Source organism: Natrix helvetica, assembly GCF_964273705.1.
Source record: "Natrix helvetica genome assembly, chromosome: 6".
NCBI lineage: Eukaryota > Metazoa > Chordata > Lepidosauria > Squamata > Natricidae > Natrix > Natrix helvetica.
Window position 1 is genome coordinate 83,725,552 of NC_138553.1, and position 14,094 is coordinate 83,739,645.

Here is a 14,094-nt window from a genome sequence, read left to right on the forward strand (position 1 = left end):
CTAGTCTAGAAAAAAAAAAGGACCAAGGGAGACATGAGAGCAGTCTTCCAGTATTTGAGGGGCTACCACAAAGATTGGGGGGGTGCAACCTCTTCTCCAAAGCACCCGAAGGCAGGACAATAAGCAACGGGTGGAAAGCAATCAAGGAGAGAAGCAACCTGGAACTAAGGAGAAACTTCCTAACAGGGAGGACAATTAACCACTGGAACCTCTTGCCTCCAGAAATTGTGAATGCTCCAATACTGGAAGTTTTTAAGAAGAAATTGGACAGCCATTTGTCTGAAATTGCTTAGAGTCTCCTGCTTGAGCAGAGGGTTGGACTAGAAGATGTCCAAGGTCTCTTCCAGCTCAATTCTGATTGACTGACTGACTGACTGATTGATTGATTCCTATTTTAGCTTCTTCAAAGGCCTTTGCCTGAACAATCTATTTACTATGATTTTTAAATTTCCCCTTGCAGGATGACTTTTCTTAAGTAATTCCATTTCCTTTTAATTAAAACCAGACTTTGGCTGTTGATCAGTTTTACAGTTCCCTATCTCTTGAACCATCCAAAACTTTTGAATTAAATTCTTTAAGTATATTACAATAAAGAGGCTTAATACCCAAATGTTGGTTGCCTTAGTATTCACCTTGAGCTTCATATTCTTAATAGCTTAATTAAAAATGGATATTTGTATCCGGAGGCAATTAATTTCCAATGAATTATTTTTAAATTAAGATCCAAAGGATTATATTAACATTATGAAAATGAAAGCACAGGAATAACTTCTGTGGGTTTTTTTTAATCACCGTTGCGTTTTTATCCCATTGTGTAGTTTTAATTGAGGCAGAAGGAAACCTTTGTTGTTGTTGTTTGAGAGAAGAAACATTACAAACATAATTAGTCTTATGCAATATGGATATATCTTGGACCTGCATTGTTACCATCTAACATTTTGGAGTGTATATACTTCATAAAAGTTCTGAATAGTTTGAATTAGAATTGCATTTGATAGTGGAGAAAGTCACAGTACTTAGAAGATAATGTGTAATATCATAATATGGGAGAGAGTGAAGTTTACTAATTGTTTATATTTAGTAGTTTTTGAATGGTGTGTAAATGTGGCTTATCTCTACGTGTCTTGATGATGTCCTTTATCTTCAAAGAAGACAGCAAAAAAGAGATAGATAGATAGATAGATAGATAGATAGATAGATAGATAGATAGATAGATAGATAGATGGATGGATGGATGGATGGATGGATGGATGGATGGATGGATGAAAAAAAAGAGAGAGAGAGATGTAGGTAGGGAGGGAGGGAGAGAGAGAGATGAACAATAGAAGGAGGTATATGTATGTGTATATATATTTTAAAACTAAATTATGTTTTATATACATACACACCCAAATGTACACACAGTAATAATGTGTGTTCCATAATGTTCCATAACTTGTATTCCTACGCCCTTTCTCTTTCCATAGCTTATAAAAGATCATTTCACTATTCATTTTCTTTTACAACGCTGTTGTAATAAAATCTTGATTTCATTTCTCCTTTCTTCAAAAGACTATATTTTAAAAAGGGGGGGTTAGCGATTTGGGAGAACACCATGGGCTTTTTAATAGAGATTTGTATAATAAAACCAGTGTAGCAAGCTAGTATGAAACTCGTTTCAAAGTTTGCACTGTGCCATATGCTTCCTATTGAAGAAAGTTAGCACTCACCCCTCCTAGAAGAATGAAATATATTAGGAAATAATAAAAAGGCAGAATATTTCCCCTAAAAGAGAAATAGAAATCTTAAGGGAGACAGAAACGCAGAGCTTCAGCTGACATTTGGTGTCCATTGAGAAGGACTGGGCCAGCCTATCTACAAGACAATCAGGCCTTCAGCTTCAGGGTGATGGGATTAAGACAGGACCCTACGGGAAATAATAGGATTATCTATCAGCAGAGCTCACCACATGGCACAACCAAGCCCCCTCATTACATCAGCCCAAGGTTCAGCCATACTTATCTCAGACAACCTCAGCTACGACCCCTGCATAGCGCTCTAGGAGTCTGACAGCCAATAGAATACATGTCCTTGCCACAGGAACAGGAAGCTCAAGTTCACAGCCGAAGAGAGGGTCTAAATGGCCCTCTCTCTCCACTCCATGTGTTCAGCTGCACCAGTACTTCAAACTCATGTGGTCCTGTCCATCAATAAACCATCTTTCCAATCGCCGTCCATGTTTCCGGTGTCTTTCTCCCCACCTGGAACTGAACCCAGAAGGACATTTTCTTCCAACACTATCAAGCTTGCTTGTGACTTTGGGGGCATTGTTACTCAAATTCAGCCACAATTTTTTTTAAAAGCTCTTTTCTAAAAAAAAAAAAATTGTAACACCCAAAAGTTTTCTCCGGTATTACTTTCTGATCTGATTCAGTTTTCAGATTCCTTTTCTGGGCAGATATGAAAATAGCAACGTTTCCCCCCCCCCCCTGTTTCTAAGAGTTTAAATGCATGTGTGTTTCGTTCCTCACCAAACGTTCTTCCGTCTTTGTAAATATTACTTCTTTTGCCCACCCAGCTCATCACCAAAGGGGGGAACAGCCATGCCATAGAAAAACTCCAGACAGAGCACACCCACAGCCAACAGCAGATCAGGGACTTGGAGACAAAGTTGGAGGTAAGTATTTACCTGTGACTAGAATTTAACTGCCGAGTTGCATTAAATAGGAAATTGGAAAATGCAGATAGACTTTTTCGTTTAGTTCCTCTGTTAAGTTAAATTCTCCATTTGCTAAAGAGAGCTTTAGAGCGCCCAAATCCTTCCCAAAGGTGCTTTTTCAGGAGGCAACTGGACTTCCTTGTTTTTTCCATTTGAAGACGTCCATGAAGCTTCTTCAGCTCTGACTTGGATGGTGTGGAATGGAAGGATTGATACTCCTTGCAGACAGCTGGTCATTTTCACCCTTTTAGAGGGTCGTTGAGGCTGCTTGGAGCTTTATCTGTGTCCTCAGAGTCCCCTGAGAGGTGCAAAGAAGGCTCCACACCCATTTGCACCACTCAGGGGGCCCTGAGGACACAGATAAACTCCAGGTGACCTTAATGACTCTCTAAAAGGATGCAAATGACCAGCTGTCTGCAAGAACCATAAATCCTTCCATTCCACACCATCCAGTCAGAGCTGAAGAAGCTTCTTGGATGAGAAGAGAAACGTCTTCAAGGAAAAAAAACTAAGAAAGTCCAGTTACCTCAATTTGGACATTTGCTCAATTTGGGCATAGATGGCCTCTTTGATCCCTCTTTCAATCCAGCCATCCTCTCTGTCCAGAATGTGGCACAGAGAAACCTCCAAGTGGCCTCAAGGACTCTCAGAGAGAGTACTAACAACCAGCTGTCTGCAAGGAATATAAATCCTTCCATTCCCCACTATCCTGTCAGAGCTGAAGAAGCTTCTTCGATGAGAAGCGAAATGTCTTAAGAAGAAAGTCCAGTTGCCTCCCAAAAAAGCACCTTTGGGACAACCATGACCTGGATGACGGAGAATATCTACAGGCCCAATTCCTTCATTTCTCTTCACGATGGTAGCGATGAGGACGTTTCATACAGTTTCTATGCGGCCGTAAAAAAAAAATTAAGTAAATATTCTGATCGCAGATCAGAAGCGATAAACTAAATCCTGACGTAGCTTTTATTTATAGCTGAGTAAGGATGTTTTACTTGGATACGTTTCACGGCATAAATCAAAAAAACGATCATCGTTTCCAACGCTGAGGTAAGAGAAAGTTGATGGCTCTATCCGGTAAACGCTAATTGCTATAAATGGAGCTCAAACAAGCGTTGCGCCTCATTTATTGTCGGGTTGCTGTACTTGTAAACCTATTTATCAGTTATTATCTCGCAGAGCCCTTCAGATCTGATTAAAAAAGAAAACTAAACTCTGTTTTAAATGCATGGCACTCAGCAGGAAGAGAGATAAGAGAAAAGGGGATAGTAACATTAGGGGTGCGGTGGCTCAGTGGCTAAGATGCTGAGCTTGTCGATCAGAAAGGTTGGCAGTTCAGTGGTTCGAATCCCTAGCACCGCATAACGGAGAGAGCTCCCGTTACTTGTCCAAACTTCTGCCAACTTAGCAGTTCGAAAGCACGTAAAAATGCAAGTAGAAAAACAGGGACCACCTTTGGTGGGAAAGGAACAGCGTTCGGTGTGCCTTTGGCATTGAGTCATGCCGGCCACGTGACCACAGAGACGTCTTCAGACAGCGCTGGCTCTTCGGCTTTGAAACAGAGATGAGCACCGCCCCCTAGAGTTGGGAGCGACTAGCACAGATGTGCGAGGGGAAACTTTTACCTTTACCTAACACTGATGGTATTTATAAGAATGTTCTGAGGGCAACTCACTGCACGAAATCAAATAATAAAAATAGAAATGCAGGAATGCAAATATACAAGTACAGCGCGAGCAAAAATAGCTTAAAACCTGAAATGAGGACAAGGGAAAGTTTTAAAATTACCAGGTGGATCTCTCTTAGAGGAAGATTCAAGCTGTTCCTTGGTTGTAGTTCTGGGCATCACCTACCCTGTTTCCCGGAAAATAAGACCTCCCCAGATAATAAGCCCAACCGGGCTTTTGAGTGCGTGAGCTAAAATAAGCCCTCCCTGAAAATATTGCAATGAAGCAGCAGCCATGAGGTGACCACGCTCGCCGCCTCCTGCACCTCAAAAATAATAACACCTCCCCGAAAATAAGGCCGAGCGCTTATTTCAGGGGTCAAAAGAAAATAAGATGTCTTATTTTCGGGAAAACACGATAATTTGGTTGCTCATGTGGACATCTAAGAACAGGGTTGGCTGGTGGATGTGACATCAAATAGGTCATCACACAAATCACCACACAAATATTCCTCCATTTATTTATTTATTTATTATCCGTGGAATTTAGATCACCGCCTATTCGCACACGGCGACTCAAGGCGATTTACGGAACATTCCATTACAAGAGCTACTTACTAATTGGAGTAGGATTTAAATCCAACCTCGATCATACATGGGCCACAAAACTCCACACGACCACTGGGTGGGAGCAAACAGTATCTCTTGGGTATGTTTTGCTGCCATCTAGCAGTCGTTCGGACGATTGCCTCTAAAGATAAAGTCCTTGTACAACACCATCACTCTGTTTTGAAAAACTCCTGACCGGATGCTGCTCATATTTTTCTTTGTGGAGATTTACCTCAGGAGTTGGGGCAAAGCCTGTTTGGTTTAGGTGTGTGCCATTTTGCAAGCTAGAATGTTGTATTTGTGTATTTCTTTATTCATAGCTCTGGACAAAGAAGGCAACAGATATAACGTAGTTGGACGGGACCTCTTCTAGTCCTATCCCATGTACAAGCAGGAAACTCTATATACCATATCAACTTAATTGTCCTTTCATAAGCTTTTATCAGCAGTAATTTTCATTGGGAGGATAACATTTTGTAACTGGTTGCCTTCCTCCAGTCTTCTACCCCCAAATACTCACTCTCTTCCTCTCTGTCTCTGTCTCCCTCTCCACCACCACCCATCCATCTCTGTGGGTGTGGGTGTCTGTCTCTCTGTCTCTCTCTCTCTCTCTGTCTCTCTGTCTCTCTCTCTGTCTCTCTCTCTCTCTCTCTGACTGTCTGTCTGTCTCTCTCTCTCTCTCTGTCTCTCTCTCTGTCTCTGTCTGTCTGTCTGTCTCTCTGTGTGTGTGTCTCTCTGTGTGTGTGTCTCTCTCTGTGTCTCTCTCTCTGTGTCTCTGTCTCTCTGTCTGTCTCTCTCTCTCTGTGTCTCTGTCTCTTTGTCTGTCTCTCTCTCTCTGTGTCTCTCTGTCTGTCTGTCTGTCTCCCTTTCTCTCTGTCTCTCTCTCTGTCTCTCTCTCTCTCTGTGTGTCTCTCTCTCTGTCTCTCTCTCTGTCTCTCTGTCTCTGTCTCTGTCTCTCTCTGTCTCTCTGTCTGTCTCTCAGTCTCTCTGTCTCTCTCTCTGTCTCTGTCTCTGTCTCTCTGTCTCTCTGTCTCTCTGTCTCTCTGTCTCTCTGTCTCTGTCTTTGTCTCTCTGTCTCTGTGTGTGTGTGTGTGTGTGTGTCTGTCTGTCTGTCTGTCTGTCTGTCTCTCTCTCTCTTTCTCTCTCTTCCAAGCAAAGCAAAACCTGGCTATATTTCATTTGGCATGATTGCTACTATTGGCATTTTCACCGGTTTCCCTAAAATTTCAATGCGTTATCATGGCCAACTCTGGCTGTGCCATTTTTAAGGCACCTCTTACAGAGAGGCTGAAAAGGAAGTGTGTTGACAAGAACAAATGATGGGGCTCATTCAAAGCAAATTTTGGTTCCTCAAAAAATGGGACAACGACCCCCGTTTAGCAATTTAGGATATTCTGATAAACAGGTTTAATGAAAGAAAACAAGGCAAACAAAGTCATTAGTAGCAAACGGTCAGATCCTGGTCTGTTGGATGCCATGTTCTGATATTTTCGGAACATTTTCTTCCTATGGTAAGAAATGTCATTACCGGTGCAAACATTTCACATGGACACTTAATTATATGGAACTGGTGAATTCCATCCGTCATGGAAAATATGCAAATCTGGTGGAAATGTGACTAGGTCTCCCTGGGAGCGTGAAGCTGGTGGGAGATGACTCTGAATACAAATCAAATGGTGACTATGGAGGAACTCCAAGTGTTGAAATCATCTGGGTCAAAGGATGTCTTGGCCAACAGAAGGCTTTGGTTCTGCGATGAAACATTCAGAATATTCACGAAGGAAATGTAGACTTCCTTGCTTCCATGTAGGGGTATCATAGAACATTGAATAATGAAGTTGGAAGGGACCTTGGGTGTCTTCTACTCCAACTTGAGCAGAAAATGAATACCATTTCAGACAATAGTTCTCCACTCTCTTTTTGAAAGCCTCCAGTGATGGAGTGCCCACCACTTCCGAAGGCAACTTCTTTTCCATTGGTTGATTGTTCTCACTGTCAGAAAATTCCTCCTTAATTCCAAGTTGAATCTCTCCTTGATGAGTTTCCATCCGTTGCTTCTTCTCCTGCCTTCAGGGGCTTTGGAGAATAGTTGGACCTCCTTATCCTTGTAGGAGCCCTTCAAATATAGGAAGGCTGCTATCATGTCACTCCTACCTTCTTTTCATTAGATGTACCTAATTCCTGCATCCATTCTTTGTACTTTTTAGCCTCCAACCCTTTAATCATTCTTATTGCTCTTCTCTGCACTCTTTCCAGAGACTTGACTTCTTTTTTTATATTGTGGTGACAGAACTGGATGCAGTATTGCAGATGTGATTAGAATGTTTTAAATTAGAATTAGAAAAACAGAATTAGAAGGGACCTTGGGGGTCTTCTAGTCCAAACCCCCTGCTTAGACAGGAAACCCTACACCACTTCAGACAGTTATCTTCTTAAAAACCTCCAATGTTGTAGCATTCACAACTTCTGGAAGCAACTTCTGTTCCACTGATTAATTGTTCTCACTGTCAGGAAATTTCTCCTCAGTTCTAAGTTGCTTCTCTCCTGGATTAGTTTCCACCCATTGCTTCTTGTCCTGCTTTCACAGAATAGGTTGATCCTCTCTTCTTTGTGGCAACCCCTGAGATATTGGAAGACTGCTATCATGTCTCCCCTGGTCCTTCTTTTCATTAAAGTAGACATTCCCAGTTCCTGCAACCTTTCTTCATATGTTTTAGCCTCCGGTCCCCTTATCATCTTTGTTGTTCTTCTCTGCACTCTTTCTAGAGTCTCCACATCTTTTCTACATTGTGGCGACCAAAACTGGATGCCGCATTTCAAAGCTGCATATTTTTATGTGCATTGTGCAGGGAACATAAAAACTGAGCTGAACATAGACCGCACCATTGCAGCTGCCAACTTGATTTCTTTGCTTCTTTCATAACCGTTTGTCTGAAGTGGTGTAGGGTTTCCTGCCTAGGCAGAAGGTTGGACTAGAAGACCTCCAAGGTCTCTTCCAACTCTGTTTATTCTATTCTATTCCATTACGTTCTATTTATACCTTCTTCCAAATCCATTCTTGCCATTGTACCCTCTCCATATGGGATGGATACTGTTTTCCCCTCATTGTGCATTCCTTCATTCTTCATTGATGGGCACATTAATTGGGTGGAGAAAATAAGATTTCTAATATACAGATTAAAGGTAAAGGTTCCCTTCGCACATATGTGCTAGTCATTCCCGACTCTAGGGGGCGGTGCTCATCTCCGTTTCAAAGCCAAAGAGCCAGCGCTGTCTGAAGACGTCTCCATGGTCATGTGGCCGGCATGACTCAATGCCAAAGGCGCACCAAAGGTGGTTCCTATTTTTCTACTTGCGTTTTTTACGTGCTTTCGAACTGCTAGGTTGGCAGAAGCTGGGACAAGTCACGGGAACTCACTCCGTTACGCTGCGCTAGGGATTCGAACCGCCGAACTGCCAACAAGCTCAGCGTCTTAGCCACTGAGCCACTGTGTCGCACTAATATACAGATTACAGATATAGATTAACAGAGTTGGAAGGGACCTTGTAGGTCATCTAGTCCACATACACCCCACAGCCAAGCAGACCCTACACCATTTTTGACAAATGGCAGTCCAATCTCTTCTAATTATTTGGGTTGTCCTCAAATTGTCGCCATTCCGTATGTGGAGCAAGCCAGAATAATGTGGGCTCCAAAAAGGATGAACGTTGTAGAGGCACATTATGAAAATACATTCGATATATCAGTTGGAATTGGATTTCTGCTTTATTTTTAGGTCAGCCTGCAGGTTGGTGCTGATTATTGGCCTCTTTGCAAAGAGATATTGATAGAAGAATATATCTTTGCACATCGGTTAAGCAAATAATTACAATAAGTAGCATTGATTGTATGAGGAGATGATCTCCAGGTCCATAAGGAGTTCATTTATACATAGATTATAACATGAGGAAATGAAACTAAGGGGTGGAAAGTATTTGTACCTTGGATGATCAACGTTGGTGGAGGTTTTGTTCTCCGAGCTTCTTGTTTAGCCTCTGAATGTTTCATCACCAGGCTAGGTAACATCATCAGAAGAACTTCAGTTGAAGCATCATATTCCAATTCTCTTCTGCTTTTATAAGTCTTAAATGGTCAGTGGGTCACATGACCAGCTGGTCATACCATGTGAGGGCCATCCAATGGTGAGGTCACCCTGGTTGGGTCATGTGACTGACTGGTCACACCATGTGAGGGTCATCTGGTGGTGAGGTCACCCTGATTGGAGGTCTTGTGAGTCGGCTGGTGATTGACGCTCTCATTGGTTAATGTCCTGACTGAGGCTTCCCAAGAGCCTGAAGCAAACTCCTTGTCCCGAGAAAAAACCCTTTTATTCATTGGCTGTGAATTCTGCTTCTTCACATCCAGCAAAGTCTTTCAAGGGAGGATTTACAGTCACAGACCTTCTCTGGCTTGGAGAGCTGACAGGCCAATATCTGCAGAACTTGGCAAGGAGCCTTGGAGAGTCACGAACCAATTAAGTGAACTACTGGTCTCCTGCAAACTCCATTCCCCTGTTGCTCCTCTTTTATTTCCTCCGGGAGGGGCCATTCACTGTCCTCCTGTGGCCTTCCTCCCAAGACAATCCCTGTTCTTTAGTTGTTTCCTTTTTCTGGCAACTCTGCGCATGCGCACACTGGGAACAGGCTCCAGCTGTTCCTCTGCCTCACTGATGTCTGACTCCGAAGGCAGCTGATAACTGGCATACGGCCCTGGCCCCCTCTCTGCCTCTGACACAGAGCCCTCATCAGAGCCTTCCCCAGACTCCAGGACTGGCCCAGCTTCCTCCCCAACCTCCTCACTGTCCGACTCTGCTGCCAGCTTCACTGGTGGGCCACAACAGTTAGAATAGATGCTCTTACAAACTTGTAGGCTGGTTCTTTCTTGATTGACCCGTTCATTGAATGCCAGACTTTGATAAAACTAAGTCTTCATGACTAAATTTAATATGTGTTATGGGATCCAGCCACGTTTTCGAGAGCAGCAAGCGCTCAAAATGGCAGCTGGGATCTTGGAATCACAACTATTCCTGTTTTATGTGCGTCCAACGTGCCACACGCATTAAAAGAGGCCAGGGTTTTAATCCTGCAGTTGTGGCTTCCATCTCGATATTTTTATGTTCTCCAACACTCTGGGCTATTGCTCCATTTCCTGACTTTTATCCTGCCAAGCTGGGGGTGGGGGAAAGAACTTGGAAGAACTTTGTAAATGTGTGGTGGTTGTCCTCTTGCAAACATGCCATCTTGTTGAAACGTTGTTCGTTTAATCGCTCGGTTTTTAAAAAAAAAAATAACGAGGAAAAACAATCGGCAATCAGGAGCTGAGAGACAGTTTATGGAGGTTAATTTTACACCCTCATTTTCTGTTTGAATGCTTGGATAATGGAACCTAATAAAGTCCCGGATTGTCTTTGAGATGCAACACCAAAGCTCAAAACTAAAATTCCGAGAAATAATACATTTCTTTTTTTGCATTCCTTTATTTTCTCTGCGTCAGGTACCTGGAGGTTATAGAGGGTCGCTTTGTTAATTTCATATTTGAAATATAAAGTCCCAAACTTCAAAGAAAATGTTGCAGCCATTAAAAGTCATTGGAAATTGGAAACCTACTATCTGTATACAGTTAATCCTAGATTTTAGCTTGTTAAATGAGACATTTGTTAAGTGAGTTTTGCCCCAGGTTGTAAAATGAAGCAAACCTCACTTAACAAATCTATCTATAAATATATAAATGGCTGTGTGTATGTGTATGTGTATGTGTATGTATGTATGTATGCATGTATGTATGTATGTATGTATGTATGTACGTGTGTATGTTACAGCATAACTCTGGAACGCCTCCAGCAATTTCAACATGGTACACAGATGACTTATTCTCTGAAAACAAATACTGTGAGGGTAACACACCCCTAACGCCCCTTGGGGGGGTGTTCTGTTAAGATGCAGCCTGTTGTGCCTTTGAATGGCTTCTACTGTACTGCCATAAAATGGCTTCTACTGTACAGCGCAGTGGAGTTGCCATGGTAATGGCTTCACAGTCCTCCCTCTGGTAAGGTGCAAAATCCAACATTAGAAATTACATTTGGATGGGACATTTACCCCCCTATGAATAAATACCCGGGCAATGCTGGGTTATTGGTAGTGTTTGATAAATTTTGGGCTCGATTGTGATCCTAAGTGATGGAATGCCTGTATTCAAAAGAGGCAGCAATATTTCTTACCATGACAAAAAAATCCGTGTTATATTACAAAAACATTTTCTGCGGTTCCTGTCACAATAGTGAATTCGTCGGTAAACCGATAACTACTGATAAGTATACATTATAGTTTGTTCCTGTTTTTCCCCCATTTTCTTAATTCTATTTTCAGATGCCCTTTTATTTTTATTTTTTTTAATGGTGTGACAGCCTAGAGGAGGAGCTCTCTCCTCAGAATCAGGGGGCTGTGAGTTCGATCCTAGGTGGAGGCAGTTATTTCTCTCTCTGGGCACAATGAAAATATATCTGCTGAACAAAACTCCTCATTGGTGATAGGAAGGGCATCTGGCCAGTAAACACTATGGTAGCTTCGTTCAGTTGCCCAGACTCTACCCTGACAAGGGATTATGGGGCCATTAAAAAATGATGATTAAAAGATGACGATGCCCTTTTATTTTTTGAAAAAAATATATTTAAGAGTAACAATTGTTTTGTTAAAAAGTAATAAAGATCATATTGAAGAAAAAAAACAACAAAAAGGAGAACCAGGAGTAGATTTAAATAACCTATTGATTTGAAATAACCAGCCAGAATTTTGATTCTTGGCTCCTGAACGATATTTTATTTTTAAGGTTATGTCACGAGTTTGAAGGATGCATTTGTAACGGTCTTTAAAGCAAGTCAAGTCATCCAAATGGAAACAGGCGTTAGAATGAGGGGAGAGAATGAGATAGAAACGGCTAGGAAAACTGCCAGATAAAATGGTTGTGCTGCTTTTTCTTCTCATCCGGGTTCTTGATGGGAATTTAAATCAATCCGGATGCCATAATTTGATTTATTTTATGAATGGGTTATTGAGTGGCACCAGTCATCCACTCCGCCTGGTTTCTGTCCAATGTTCTCTATGACAAATCGGGTGCTACAAAGATAAACATTCTGAATAGCATAAGAAACAATCGTTCTACAACTGTACTTTCATTTCTTTTTTAAAAAATATATCCCCATCTGACCTTTATGCTGGGTTGACAGCTGGCTACGGGCCCTGTCCTCTTCTGCCAACACATCCAATGAGTATGGAGTTGACTTCAGTGATAACTAAAGTTCCAAAGATGGGAAATTCAGGTCTATAAGAAATGCATCGTTTGTCATTTTCTATTATTCTGTATCCTACACTCATCCATCAGTAGGAAAGGGGACAGTTAGGCTGAATTCTATCCAAATGCACCTGTTGAGAGAGATGAAATGGAATGGAATGGAATGGAATACAATACAATACAATACAATACAATACAATGCAGAGTAGAGAAGAGTAGAATACGAATAAGAATAGAGAGTAAAATATAGAATAGAATGAAATAGAATACAATACAATACAATACAATGCAGAGTAGGGTAGAATGGAGTAGAATAAGAATAGAGAGTAAAATATATAATGGAATGGAATACAATACAATGCAGAGCAGAGTAGAGTAAATAGAGTAGAGTAGAATAAGAATAAGAATAGAGAGTAAAATGTAAAATAGAATGGAATACAATGCGGAGTAGAATAGAATAAGAATAGAGAGTAAAATATAGAATGGAATGGAATGGAATACAATACAATGCAGAATAGAGTAGAGTAGAATAAGAATAAGAATAGAGTAAAATATAGAATGGAATGGAATAGAATAAGTATTCTATTCTAAGAATAGAATAGAATAAGAAATAATAGGATAGGATGGGATGGGAAAAAGTTTTGGCCTTGCCCCAGCCCTGCTGTAGCCTGCAGAGGGGGAGAAGGCAAAAAAAGCCTCCGTTTTGGCAAAAAACTGGCCATTTTTGCAAAAATGGGATGTGGGGGCGGGGCTTCAGGAGCCCAAACATTTCCATGCTCTTTTAGGGGGGGAAAGGTGCATCTTATACTCCAGAAAATACGGTACCTGTCACGGGAAAATCTCCGTTTGCAGACCTCCAGTAAAAAGTGTTCCTGGGATATGATACCAAAGTGCTTGTTTATTTAAACCCCTGATCAAAGTCAAGAAGGAAAAGATTAAAGTCCAGGCATCACTTTAAAGTGAAGGCAATTCTAACGCTTCAGCCTGACATGAGAGACTGCTGAATTTTGATATATATATTTTCTTCTTTCTATCTGTCATAAGCCTCTTTCCATCTAATCTCCATCAGCTCAATAGAAGTTCTATCTCTTTCCGACGGTTAGAAGATTTTCTTAATTCTCCAAGCAGGGTCACCTAAGGGAGGGGTCCCGAAAGTAAAGCTGGCAGCTGTAACTGGGTCAGGGAAACCTTCCCGCCAACAGAAGGGAATATTTGTAGGTTGGGGTTGAATTGGGGGGTCCTTGGTGCTCTCTGAGCTCGGTGGTTTTCTTGCAGACATTTCATGACCCAACTAGGTAACATCATCAGTGCTGGAAGGGAGTTGGGTATGTGGAGAAAGGAGAAGGAGGAGAAAGAAGAGGAGGAGGAGGAGGACAAGGAGGAGGAGGGAGGAGGAGGAGGAGGAAGAGGGAGCAGAAGGAGGAGGAAGGCAGGAGGAAGAAGAAGGAAAGGAGGAGGAAGAGGAGGAGGACTGTGTGGGTCCTTGGTAGTGTCTGAGTTTGGTTGTTTTCTTGCAGATGTTTCATGACCCAACTAGGTAATTTCATCAATGCTAGAAGGGAATGGGGCTTGTGGAGAGGAGGAGGACGACTGTGGGTGGTTGGTGCTCTCCGGAGTTGGTGGAGGAGGGAGAAGAAGGAGAAGGAGCAGGAGGAGGAGGAGGAGGAGGAGGAGGAGGAGGAGGAGGAGGAGGAGGAGGAGGAGGAGGAGGAGGAGGAGGAGGAGGAGGAGGAGGAGGAGGAGGAGGAGGAGGAGAAGAAGAAGAAGAAGAAGAAGAAGAAGAAGAAGAAGAAG

General features: G+C 42.1%; 1 protein-coding gene across 1 annotated transcript in view; it reads left to right on the top strand.

The window, feature by feature from the left end:
- Nucleotides 1-14,094, top strand: part of LMNTD1 (lamin tail domain containing 1) — a 71,130-nt gene that overhangs the window by 26,833 nt on the left and 30,203 nt on the right. Inside the window, exon 2 of the mRNA XM_081957563.1 lies at nucleotides 2,558-2,656. The gene's annotated coding sequence lies outside the window, so the exon portion shown is untranslated. The remainder of the gene's footprint in view (nucleotides 1-2,557; nucleotides 2,657-14,094) is intronic.